General features: G+C 40.3%; 1 protein-coding gene and 1 long non-coding RNA gene across 11 annotated transcripts in view; both read right to left on the reverse strand.

Moving 5' to 3' along the window:
• Positions 1 to 13010, reverse strand: part of TRAPPC9 (trafficking protein particle complex 9) — a 480517-nt gene that overhangs the window by 170072 nt on the left and 297435 nt on the right. The gene's annotated exons all lie outside the window — the stretch shown is intronic.
• On the reverse strand, positions 7622 to 11663 carry LOC116455859. Its single transcript, XR_004244482.1, has 3 exons — positions 11061 to 11663; positions 9401 to 9483; positions 7622 to 8117 (listed from the first exon to the last, which is right to left on the reverse strand). It is a non-coding gene; the product is annotated as an uncharacterized LOC116455859 (long non-coding RNA).

The following is a 13010-nucleotide window of genomic DNA, read 5'->3' on the forward strand; positions in this document are numbered from 1 at the left end:
AACCCACAGAGAAACAAACCACAAACTTGCTACTCTAAATAATGTGCAAGGACACAAAACAAAAATCAATGTCTAGTAAGGACTTGGTTCCACTACAACTGACATGTTCTTTCAAATAAACTATTATAACATAATTCTAGGAATATTTGTGCTTCTAACAATCTCTGCCCCTAAAAAGGCTGCACAGCTTTTTACTTCCTCAATTCTTTCACATAACTTAAACAAAACAGAAAAGCAATATATCTGCTCAATGAAACTGCAGGGTAAATTCCATTAATTCACCCAAAAGCAAGACACAGACTAGCACAGGAAAGCTCTGAAGTATGAAGACATTTCCTGGGACAGACAACAATGAGAACAAATTGCAAAGATTCTTGTTAAAATCATTTTTCCTGAACTTAAATCTAGTTGTCACCAATGAACCAAGCCATGAGAATGCTGAAAACTCTTCCCCAGTCCCACCAATTATCTCTGTTCTATTTATAAACTGTGCTTATCTGTGCATTGCTTTTGATGTACAGAAGAGGAAGGGAACTCGAAGAAGCCAGAGATGGTAAGAACCATGGCAAAGCAATGTGGTATTTATTCTGCTATGAATAATATGTGTTGCAGTGATGAACAGAGACAATGAATGCCAAAGTGCCACATCTCTGTCAATAACTGAATTTCCAGCTCCTGGTCACTGTCACATTTTCAGGATGCAATTTTACAAAGAGTTTTGTGTCATACTTGTAAAGAACTTGAAAAAAATCACATGCAGTGTTTTATAGAATGAATTCCCAGCAGTAACATCACCATTTAAGTAAAAACAATGTACAAGATTAAGTCTTCTGCTACTGGAACATGACAATGTCTGAGGCAAACACTCTGAGGATGAAGCAAATTTATAAATGAGTTTCAAAACCTCTGAAGCTCTCTGGAACCAAAAGCAGAACTGAAACACAAAAGCCGAGGGCCAAGGCACATAAACTAAAGTGAGGTGCAAGCAAAAAAGATTTGGTACAGGATTTTCATGGAGTTACAGTCTGGTCAACAGAGGCTCAGGAAAGGAAAACCACCCTTTCAATCTGAATTCAAACGAAACAGTTCTGATAAGGAATCTACATGATCTTAAACGTGAGCTAAAAGTGCTACAATATATGTTAGAGGTCACATAAGAGGAAAAAAGGAGGCAATTAGCTGAAAAGCTAAAAAATAAAAGCGAAGCAGAGAATGTAGAACTTGGTTTGAGAAGTGACAGCCACACAGTTTTAGAAGCAAAGACGAAGCTCTTGTTATCTGATCAAATGATGAACTGGAACCCATGTGTGAAGTGTTTGATAAAGTCAAATACATGAGCAAGGATGTTCACTATAATCATTTCAGTTCATAGGATATCAGAAGGGTACAAGGAGTGTCAAGAGGGTCAGTTAACAGCATTTATGAGCAGCTGAGGGACACTACCATGAATCTCTCCAACAACCTGAATTCCCTAATGTCTTTTGCATCCTGCATCCAAAGGCTGGGCACTATGGTAGCTGAAATAACACTGGGTGAAATAATACACAAGGGGACCTTAACATAAAAACAAAGGCCCAAATCAAAATGCAGATGTGGAAGAACCTGATGTTACTTCCCTTGAGCTGGATTTGGGGAATGCTTGCTGTGCCGTGTGGAAGAAGTGGAATTTAGACTGCCCAGCTACTGCACCCACAGCTTCTGTCATTAACATACATTAGAATAAAATTCTTAAATAAGGAACCTTAAATGCATTCTCTGCCTTTTCTCTAAGAGTTACATGGGTCAAAAAGAGATACAGAAAGTAAACTACAATAAAATCATACTCGCAGCATATTAAAATAATTGTTTTTGATGACTACCTCACTGTCCACATTTAATTTTTTCAAAGGTCCAAACAAGTGAAAAATGTAAGACTCAGCACAGTGCTGTTGTTTGAGGTAATACTTGAAGGCACCTATAAACAGATTCACATTAGAGTATTTCCTCTCATCATCTAATTTCACACTGGCTGGAGTCACACACCTGAATGGGGAGTGTGAAGGACACCTGGGCTGATGAGCTGCTGCTGCTGCATGGACTTCACAGATCCAGGGAAGCTCCAGAGGAGGCACTGAGCTCAGCTGGGAGAAAGTGTGGAGGTGACAGGTGCATATTTACATCCTACCCCTCACTGAGAGCAAAATCCTTTCAAACAGCAGGAAAGCAGTTTTGTTTCACTGAAAGCCACAACCCTGATTTGTGAAATGCAAGTGTCAGCCTTTCTGAAGAAACAGTCACAGGGTGAAGAACTGGTTCTGCCTTTCTTGGATACTCCTAAATTGTGGGAGTCTGCCTCTCCCACTGCCCCCAGCATGAAAAATCTGTATCAGGAACCCCACCCTTCTCCCACTGTTGCATCTTTGGGACAAAAAAGTATTAATTACTCAAGAAAAAAGGGAAAGACAATGAAAATGGCTGTGATGCTCTGTATTACCTTCCAGGTAAGATTCTCCAAGCCCAGTATGTTGAAGAATCTCTACATTCCAGCTCATGAAAACAATTTTGCTTTCAAACACACATGGCCAGTCTTCCAAAAATCATGCAGCTGGTGTGGTTAACCACTCCTGTAACAAATCACTCCTGTTCCCACCATTCAACAGCTTTGTCCAATCTTCTCTTTATCACTTCTGCTAATAATAAATCCTCTGCATATTTCACAAGTAGTTTGGCCACAGAAGTATTCACTTAAATAATCAGCAGTGAGATCTCTCCACTGGTACACATGTATTATTCATTACTACGGAATCTCAACAGCTTGCTCAACATGCCTGGGGCTTCTTTAGCTTCCCACCAAAAGGCTGACAGAGAACTTTTTCCCCATTTTTAAGCACTCACAAATTCAGTTTAGTCTATATGCTAAAGCTTTCCTGCTTCCTCTTCCCCCAGCCCCGAAGCATAACAAATCACAGGAAAATCCATCAGGACGAAGTTTGATTAAATGATTTCTCAATTCATCACCAGACTATAGTTTCAGTCTGTTGATAGAAATGAATAAACCTGACTGTGTTTGCACTCTTCTCTTTCTATGTGAATAAAGGACAAAGCAACCAAAATAAAACTTTGATCTGTTCTCTGCACGGGAATTAAAAATCCCTCATGTATGATAGCAAAACCTCTTCTTTTGCTTCAAGAAGCAGAAGTTTAAAATGGGCAAAATCCTTATACAAGTACTTAGAATGTGAGTACCACGACAGAAGAAGGGGAAGAACATAGAGACATGAGAAACTTCAGCCTGTTTGGGACAATCAGTTTGGCACAGGCTTTTTTTTTGAGGAAACATCTTTGAGTGAAAAAAAGTCAGTATGACTCACTAAATCTCACTCACCTTGCAGTCAGCAGATGCCTTTTCACTGCTGAACTTTGGAGCTCTCAAGTGAAGCTTCAAGCAGGGTAATGAGTGTTGCCAGGCTCAGAACAGCTTATTTCTACTTGCCACTCATTCCTGCAATTGTTTCTTCGTGAGGTGAACCCATCATATGAGCTACACTAAAAGAACTCACCAGAATACCTTCCTCAAAGCTCTGCAGTGACTGATTTCTGCTGTTGCAAGTGAAACCAGACTGAAAAGCAAGGCTCTTTTTGAGAATGAAAGCCATTTTTTCCTCCTTTCCTTATTTTCACTGTGTCTTTGCCTTCCCCAGCTAGGACCACGTGAGTGCTGGCCTTCAGCTCAGTGACCTTGCCATTCCAGTGTGCCATGTTATTTCCCCAGGGATAACATGCTTTCTTCTAAGCCCTATGGGATAAAGGATTCTGGGCTGCCCCCACCTAAAAAATCTTTTCTTTCCCATCCTTTTTTATCATTGTCCAGTAGCTCGGATAGAAGCCAAAACAGTATTTCCAAATAACTTTGCACATGCTGCCAATCTGTCGTGTCCCAGTGTGGCTGAGCGAGTGTGTGAGGATTGACTCTGCACCTCTAAACTGCATTTAATGTTCTCATACACCAGTCAATGAGCAATACACTCACAAGCACGTACTAAAATTACATTGAAAAAAGCCACATGAACTTGATTCAAAAGCAATTGAACAGGTGAACAGCCAAGTGCCAGCTGCGTGAGCTCATGAGAAGAAACATGAAGCATCTTCTCAAAAGCCTAAGTCTGGATCTATTGGCAAATGGATTTACAGGGTTTTTTGCTTTATGAATTTATTTCTAAATTCAAAATAGCTATTTGTGATTATCCATCAAGAATGCAGGATGCCTTTGAAATAACAGTTATTCTTTTTATTTCACTACAAAAAGTGCCAAGAATAATTCCTTACATTTTTTATGATAACCGAGTAATGGAAATATTCTGCTAACCCAAAGCATATTGCACTGGATCTCACTAACTCAATGATTCCAGCAAAGAAGCCTTTCAATGACAGCTCAAAGTCATATGGCCAATCAGGCATGAAAAACAAAGTACTTCTAAAAATCAGAGCCTGTGTTTATGGTCTGTCAATTAACACGACTGAGTTCTTAAACAGGTGTTAAGAAAACACTCTGATTTGCTTTTAAAAATAAAAAGACCTCTTGTTGATTATACTAATGTCCTCCAGTATTTGACATACAGGCTTGAACATCTTTTTACCACATATGACAGTTCAGGTCAGGTCCCAAGGAAGCAGGTTGTGAAATTCACATCAGTGACAAAATAACTGGGTCTGTAACACACCTTGAGAACTGCCAGAAATGCATGATCCTTATGAAGAAGCGTGATCTTTTTAAGCATGACTTTTGATGTCGTACAGCACTGCCCCATATGTCCAACCAAATGCCATTTTTAAACCCTGAGGATATATTTAGCACAACATACATCATCCCACTGTCGTCATTTCACTGAACAAAGCAAAAGACAGGATCATGCTAAATGATGCATCCTCGGCTTGTGTCAACAGCACAGCAGTGAAGGGACTGCAATGCCAATGAAGGCTAAAATGCAGCCAAATAAGCTGAAGAAATAGGAAGAAGATGGCATGATAGATATCAATGGATTTGAATTATGAAGTCAAGAATAAAGAATGGAAACATAAAACACGCTGACATACGAACTATATCTGTTCCTGACTAATCTCTGCTTCCCTGCCATTCACAGAAGGCACCATCTGATCTTTCAAGTTCCTGCATGCATGATGAGCTCTTGGCTACAGCCCAGGCTGGTGCAGCCAAATCTTTGCGATTCCACCTGGGCAGGACAGAATGCAAGTTATCACTTCCGACTGGCACCATTTCCTATGCCCAGAGTGACCCTGCATGACAACTCTATGCCTCATTACACCAGCCAAGAAATTAATGTACATCACCAGCCCAGTACAGCTTACTGTCATCTCAGCAGAAGCTTGAATTATTCACCAAAATTCAGAACAAATGATGAGGGTTTTTTTTTTTTACTTTTAAGAGCAACATGTAGTAAAGAATAAAACATAACTGTTTTGGCAAAAAATCACAGATATCTTTTGTTATTCTGTACTCATTGTCCATCACAACAAATCATTTGCTCATTTCACCTTCCTGTTAAGAAACTGCATTTCTGATGTCTTTGGAGCCTTGTCAATCACTTTGTACTGGTTTGTAAAGGATGAGGCCCCCTTACCCCAACAAACTTGAGTGCACAATCCTTTACTGCACAAAGGAATATCAAAATGCAAAGCCAAGTAATTCAGCCTGCACTGAAGGACAGGAGCAAGCAAAACAGCTCTTGGCATGTACCCGAGTTTTAAAGTAGGCTTTAGAATGTGAGTTTTGTTCAGTTTTTAAGTAGGTATAGAAGGTACTTCTATCAGAGAGACACTTCACCATTGGATACTGGTGATCAATCCTAAGGGAATAATTTTGTTCAGCATTTACCCGCAGCAGTAACCAGGCTTTGTGTTGAGCAATAGAAACAAGAGTATCAGCTAGTGGAGAACCAGCAGAGTGAACTGGTTTTAAAAACAAGAATTTGAGAAGAAAGTAAAGCACAGCCAGGGCCTTGTGCAGGAGTCCTTGATGCACTTCAGCTGTCCACACCAGATAGTCACTATTTCTGACACCTTTTGTTCAGAGCTTGCCTTGAGACACAAAATAACTTGTCCAAGCTGCTAAAAATCACCAGAGCAAACAGGAGAAATGCCAAAGGACATGTGTGCTCTGCCTCTCCATCCTCTCCATTACAAGGTCACCTTCACTAAGCAGAAACAATTAAGCACTGGGGTTAATTTGGACCTACAAATAGTTGCTGCCAAACACAAAATCATTAAGGTTGGAAAAGATCTCTAAGATCATTGAGTCCAAACATCAGCCTAACAATTCCAGGTTCACCACTAGACCATGTCCCTAAGAACCACATCCACACAAACCAGACAAATTCTCCAGATTCTTCTGAAGTTCAATACCATTTAGGGTCCTTTTCTTCCATTTTTTGTAAAACTGGTATATCTTTAAACGACATTTGAGTCCTTCTCAACTATTTTTAAATTTGGGTTTGGTTACCCAATAGGTTAAAACGTAGTGGGGGTGAACAGAGATAAGCAAAAGCCTCATTCCACAGGCATCAGTCAAAAAATACTAATAAATGCAGGGAATAACAACTGAATTCATAGTACAGGTGTGAAAGAATGGGATTCTGCCCTCAGCTGAGATGATTGCCTAAAGACTTGAAATTAAGTTAAATCCCTTCTCACATAAATCACTTCAGTCAGAAAACACATGCACCTTTCAAAATATATTTTGGGAGGAAGTGGTTAATTTTGTTTTATTCCTTGAATGTCCCAATTAAGACATTTCTACTAAATAAGCAAGGCATTTTCAGTATTGATTTGGGGGATTATCATCAGCATTAGCTAGATGCACAGTTCATCCAGTTCTTTAAATCCAACATTATCAAGGTTAGATTAAAAACAAAATCCATATGTAGACTTTCTTGAATTTTTACTGTAGCAGGGACAGGAAAATGCTTCTATCAGTTCTCTCCATGACAGGCATTTTATTTCCCTCATGCATTTTCAGAATACATATGTTGTAGACTTTGTTCTCTTCTAAAGCCAATGAAAGCTTTAGCTTCATTTACCAAAAAAAAAAGAAAAGCTATTTTCTTAGAATTGTCTAACATAGCAAGCTCATTTTTGGAGCCCAGCTCTGCCCAAAGGACAAGCCAAGCCACTCATCTGCTTCTCTGAGCGAATCTGTTCTCATAACCAAGAGTTTGCTGGTCCATAACAGATTCTTGTGCTGTGTCAATCTGGGAGATCATGGACTCACAGAACCTTAGAATGGTTTGGGTTGGAAGGGACCTTCAAGATCATTGAGTTCCAATCCCCTGCCATGGGCAGAGACACCTTCCACTATCCCAAGTTGCTCTGAGCTCTGTCCTTGATGTTCATGGCCTTGAACACTTCCAGGGATGGGGCAGCCACAGCTCCTCTGGGCAGCCTGGTCCAGTGCTAATCACAGCACATCAGATAATTCAAAGAACTTTATGATTTCATAGGACACGTGTCTGCAGTGAAATATCCCCCCTGCTGGCTTTCTGACCTGGTGGTTTCTCTTTGCAAATGCTAGGCCTGCATTTGATTTTTATGAAGATTTAGTACAGTGCCCAACTCTCCCACAGTTTGCTCAGAGTTCTTGAATGTTGAAACTTTTGACATGTATGGGAAATCACCCTTGAGGGACAGGTTACCCACTACATCATGTGCTGCCTGCTGGTATAATTAAACAAAACCTCAGTTTCTTCTTAGCAGGACTTGTCTTGCAGAGTTTTCTGGGCAGTGGAGTCCCCAGGGCTCCCACACCTGCTCATTCTCTGCCTACACCTCTGATACACCTCGGGGGACTTTGAACTCTGCTCTTCTTGCAAGTGAGAGAAAACCCCATCACCAAAACAACTTCATATGAATACAGAAAAAAAAGCCAGAGTGTGAAGATAAATTAGTCCAGGTTCTCACCCATGAAGAGAGATCACTGAGCACTGCCAAAAGTGCCCAAATGCCAGCACACCTGTGGTTCACATCAAAGTCTCCCATCTCAATTCACACTTCTCATCGTCTTGACAATCTCTTTGCAGCTTCTTCAAGCCTTCAGGGGTGAAATATCCAAACTTCAGTTGGAAGATCTACAGAGCAAACAGGGGATGGAAGCAGGGCAAAGCAAGGAAATCTCTAACAGAAGACAAGTGGGAATGAGAGGATAGTCAATTTAGAGACAGGCAACGCTCTGTACCAGGTACACTGTCAGAAAACCCAGCAGTGATAGCAGCAATTGCCAAATATACTGATTATTTCTGCCACCAAGCAGAACAAATAACAAATGACTGAAAACTAAAGTACAGAATCTAAGCACAGGAATCATCTTCTGGTCATGACTGCCAGTTCCTTCAGATAACAAGGGCTGAAAATTTCAGGACATGAGAATAATTTTTAGGGAGTCAGACTGATGCCTGGGGCTTCAGATACAGAATATATTCAGAGCAGGAAGGGTGGAAGGGCAGAGTACAGATGACAGTCTAAGGCACACATTTTTTTCCTGTAGCACGAATATTTAGATCTGCTACCCAGAATGCCCAGACACAGAAAAACATTCTTTATTATGTGTGGCTTGATTTACTCTGAATCCAAGTACATTTTCTCTTGTTACACTATAAAATTGAATACTAAGAATACAACAGCACTGCAAGACAAAAGCACAAGTACTGCATGTACCACTTACCTTGTGTATATGCATTGCCTGTGTGTATCAAGATGACATCTTGACATCTACTTTTTCATCTCATACTGGGAAGTATGAAATATTTAAAGCATGGTCAACCCTTTCATCCCAACTACAGCAAAGTGAGAGGTCTCATGAAATGGACTTTCTCATCCTCCTATCAGTTCTTTTATTATCCCTTTGCTGAAGAAGCCTCCAAGTCATTAACAACATCCTTTCTAAAGCACCCAGTCCTGTATGGAGAATTTGCAGGAGGCAGGGTAGCATTTTATAAACATGGGACACCACTGCTTTGAGAATAATGTGCTCAAACACTTCACCTGTGTTTGGACAACAGTCTCTTATTTAATCACAGTAATTCAGAGCTGCTTGTGCCACAGCAGCATGAAACTTATCAAACCACTGATCCCTATTTTTAACTATGACAGTATGCTTAGCATGCAGATGTCTCGGGGAGGTTTAGGTTGGATAGTAGGAGAAGGTTCTTCACCCAGAGGATGTTTGAGCATTGAACAGGCTCCCCAGGACAGTGGTCACAGTACAAAGACTGACAGAGTTCAAGAAGCATTTGGACAATGCTCTTGGGCACATGGCCTGACTCTTGGGCTGTCCTGTGCAGGGCCAGGAGTTGAACTCAATGATCCTTGTGGGTCCCTTTCAAGTCAGGATATTCTATGATCCCACACATACCAGTCTTCTTGCTTCATTCTATATTCATCTGCTAGTCAGACTATGCTGACTTCCAAGTCTTGTTCCATGCCTCTCTTGCAGATCTGAAGAAGTACAAAAAGCACTTCAGAAGCCTTTTCCTTTTCCCAACAGAACAATTTGTCCTCTTGCCCCTGCAGATGTACATGCCATCAGATAAAGACTCTTCTTTACCATCTTCTCAGGCATTGACAAAGAAATTAATGCCAATTAATTAAATTAATTAACTAAAATTCTTACATTTTATAAAAACTTTTACTGGAAACAGGTTCTGAAGCACTTCAAACACTTCAAACTGATTGCATAAACTATAAAACAAATTCTGTCATTCCCTTCATACGTAAAAAGTTTTGCTTCTATAATAAGAGCCAGGGCATAAACCATGGTGACATGATGAATTTCAAGGCTTGGATGCAACATGTAGAGGATAGTTAGAGGTCTATGCAGAAAAGACACCCTCATTTTCTCTTGGGAGCTCCCCTGTGTCCACAGGGGAGTTAAAACAAAGCCTGCTTACTTCATTCAGTCGTTGCTGAATCGTGGAACACATGAAGAGGTCCCTGGATAAATTGTGAGGAGAAAGTCCCACTCCTCTGGATATTTAAGGACCTTTTAACTGTCTTGTTTTGGGTTCCTGACTTTAATATGTTAAAAAAAAAAAAAATCACAATTTTTAAAATAAAATTCAAATGAAAAATGAAAAGGCTTTGGTTTAATTTTTAAGCATAAGATAAATTGTCTGATAGTCTGAAGTCCCGAGCATCCAGCAGGTCCCAAAATACTGCTTGGCACTGTAATGACCATAATTTCTACATGAATTCAGGAACAGAACTGCAAGGGGTGGGTTTTGGGTGAGTTTTTTTCAAATCCCTGGGCAACTTCACTGTACAAAAGATTTTACCATTTGTAATTCAGCACTACAATATTGGTAAAATTGATTTACGTTAATCTATTTGTAAACCGAAAAAATCCAATGCTACCAGTAGAGTCCTTATGATTAACACACAAAGTGTAATATTTCTGAAATTTAAAGTTAGTTTGGGGCTGCCTTCCATGCTTGAAAATCATTCAGGAAAACCAAATAACATAATAAGATCAATATTTCAACTCAAAAAAACCCAACCCAAACCATAGCAAACACCAAACCAGAAATAAAATGTACATGATTACCAGAAAACATTGAACAGCCCATAGAAATGGGGGCTCCAGGGGATGTTGCCATATACAAATTGCCTTATTTAGGATTAGCTGATGCACAAAAATGACTGAAAACTTGCCTGAAGAAAGGCTATTTTAAATGGATTTAACTATTAACTATTTGCGCAAACACTGCGTTTTGAAAAGCACCAGCTTGTGTAGGAGCATACATGAGCAATATGGCAATTTTACAGTTGGACTCAGTGATCTTAAGGGTCTTTTCTAACCTAAATGAGTCCATGATTGGTGGTGTGCATCTATGGTGCTTCTCCTCAGCTGGCAAAGATACAGGACCAAAACAGTCCTTGGCATCACCACAGCAAAGACACAGACAAACTCTTAATTAGCTCTGTGTTACTGTCCTATTAACAAAGGTGATAAACCCCAACAGAGGAGAAAGAAGCTGTTTCATGCAGGCAGATATGAAACCTCTTTGGCTCCTTACCTGGCACCTCGGGTCTCTGAGCTTGTTCCACATTTAAAACACTAATTTCATGATTCTGTAGAGAGCACTGAGGATCGTTTTTAAGAAGTACCAACAAGCTGTACTCAGTCCTTAATTTTTGGCACTGATGTGAAGGCTCCATTTGGTGATGCATCTGCAGTGCTGGGGAGGTGTTTGAAAGGTGGGAGAGCGGGTGCTTTCCCTCCTCCAGCATATGCTGTGATTATTTGGTGATTTCAATACACATTCCAAACACCAGCTGTGGTCAACGGGACCTTCTGTTTCTGTGGTGTGTTGTGTTTCTGTGTGAATTGCCGTAGCTCAGGAAAAATCACAGAATGGTTTGGGTTCAGAAAGGATCTTAAAAGATTATCGAGTTCCACCCCCTTGCCATGGGCATGGACACCTTCCACTATCCCAGGTTGCTCCAAGCCCCATCCAACCTGTCCTTGAACACTTCCAGTGATGGGGCAGCCACAGCTTCTCTGGGAAATCTGTGCCAGGGCCTCAGCACCCTCTGGGTAAAGAATTTCTCCTTAACATCTGATCTAAATCTCTCCTCTTTCAGTTTGAAGCCACTCCCCTTTCTCCTGTCACTCTATCCCTTGTCCAAAGTCCCTCTCCAGCTCTCCTGTAGACCCTTTAGGCACTGGAAGGGCCTCCAAGGCCTCCCTGGAGCCTTCTCTTCTCCAGGCTGAACAACCCCAACTCTCTCAGCCTGAATCCATAGTGGAGATTCTCTCCAGCCCCCTGATCATCTTCGTGGCCCGTGTCACAAGATGCAGCTCATTTTTGTGGAGGAACATTGCTGATGGGTGGAATTCATGTTCAGACACACAGATTCTTGCAAAGCATGTATTTTTTTGTCATCCACTGCACCTTATGGAACTATTGGGTGTAAAGCATACAGATACTTCTTCCTAACATTAAGTATTCTATATGGTCTGACTAGGCTAGTTACCAGTGAACAGCATAGCAGCCATATCCAAGAAAAAAAATAGGTTAACTTTTAAAAATTAGGCCAAATCTGCTTTACATGCTTTTGGTTCACTTAATAGGCAAAATAAAACTTATATTTTTCTCTTTTTTTCCCTGGAAATTCTGGTAGAAACTTTATTCTGTTTCCTTTTGTATTAAATACTGTAGATAAATAGCCTGAGAACAAATAAAAAGAAAAGAAATAATTCATCCTGTGATCCTGGATTCTGCTGACACCAAACTTTTTCTAAGAATATGCATTTCCTACTCACAGTACTGTTAATTCCTGCAGCACTCTCATGTTTTGTTCATTAACTTCCTTTTAGCACTACTGTAGAGTCGGAAAGAAAAATGCAAATGGAGCAGAAAACAGAGCAGGGACTACAGAAGTTTGCTAGTTTAACATGAAGCTCCAGGAGCAATAGCATTTTCAAACAAATGCAACACAAAATCCTCCCACACTGCAGTGTAACAATCAGTTTGTTTGCCCAGAGAACTTCTAAAGCTCTCATAAGGGAAGAAAAAAGTAAGACAGACGCCTCAACAATATTGGGAGACAGAAATCCTTAGCAAAAACTCCCTACAGCAAACTGTGTCATTTCATTGGAAGCTTTCTTTTTTGCCTACGAATTCATTTAAAAACAATAATCAGCATTTCTCTCCTTATTTCAGTAACACTGACCCCTTTTGCATGAGTTTTCATGCAGGGAATGCTCAAAATAAAGTACCGATGTTGGGATTTTTGTTGCAAATGCGTACACAAAGGGAAGATTTTCTGGGAAAAACTGGAAAGCTGTAAGAGCTTGGAATGCTCCAATAGTACCTTATTTCAGAAGCAATCCACTCAATCTCATCCCCAATGCATGAACTGCACAGTAAAACTGTGAATAAGACAACGCTTCTATGCATGTGCCTACAAACTCAGCCATTTTTACAGAATAAATGAGAACATGGACACATTTGACAGAAGGA

The sequence above is a fragment of the Corvus moneduloides genome, chromosome 1, assembly GCF_009650955.1.
Source record: "Corvus moneduloides isolate bCorMon1 chromosome 1, bCorMon1.pri, whole genome shotgun sequence".
NCBI lineage: Eukaryota > Metazoa > Chordata > Aves > Passeriformes > Corvidae > Corvus > Corvus moneduloides.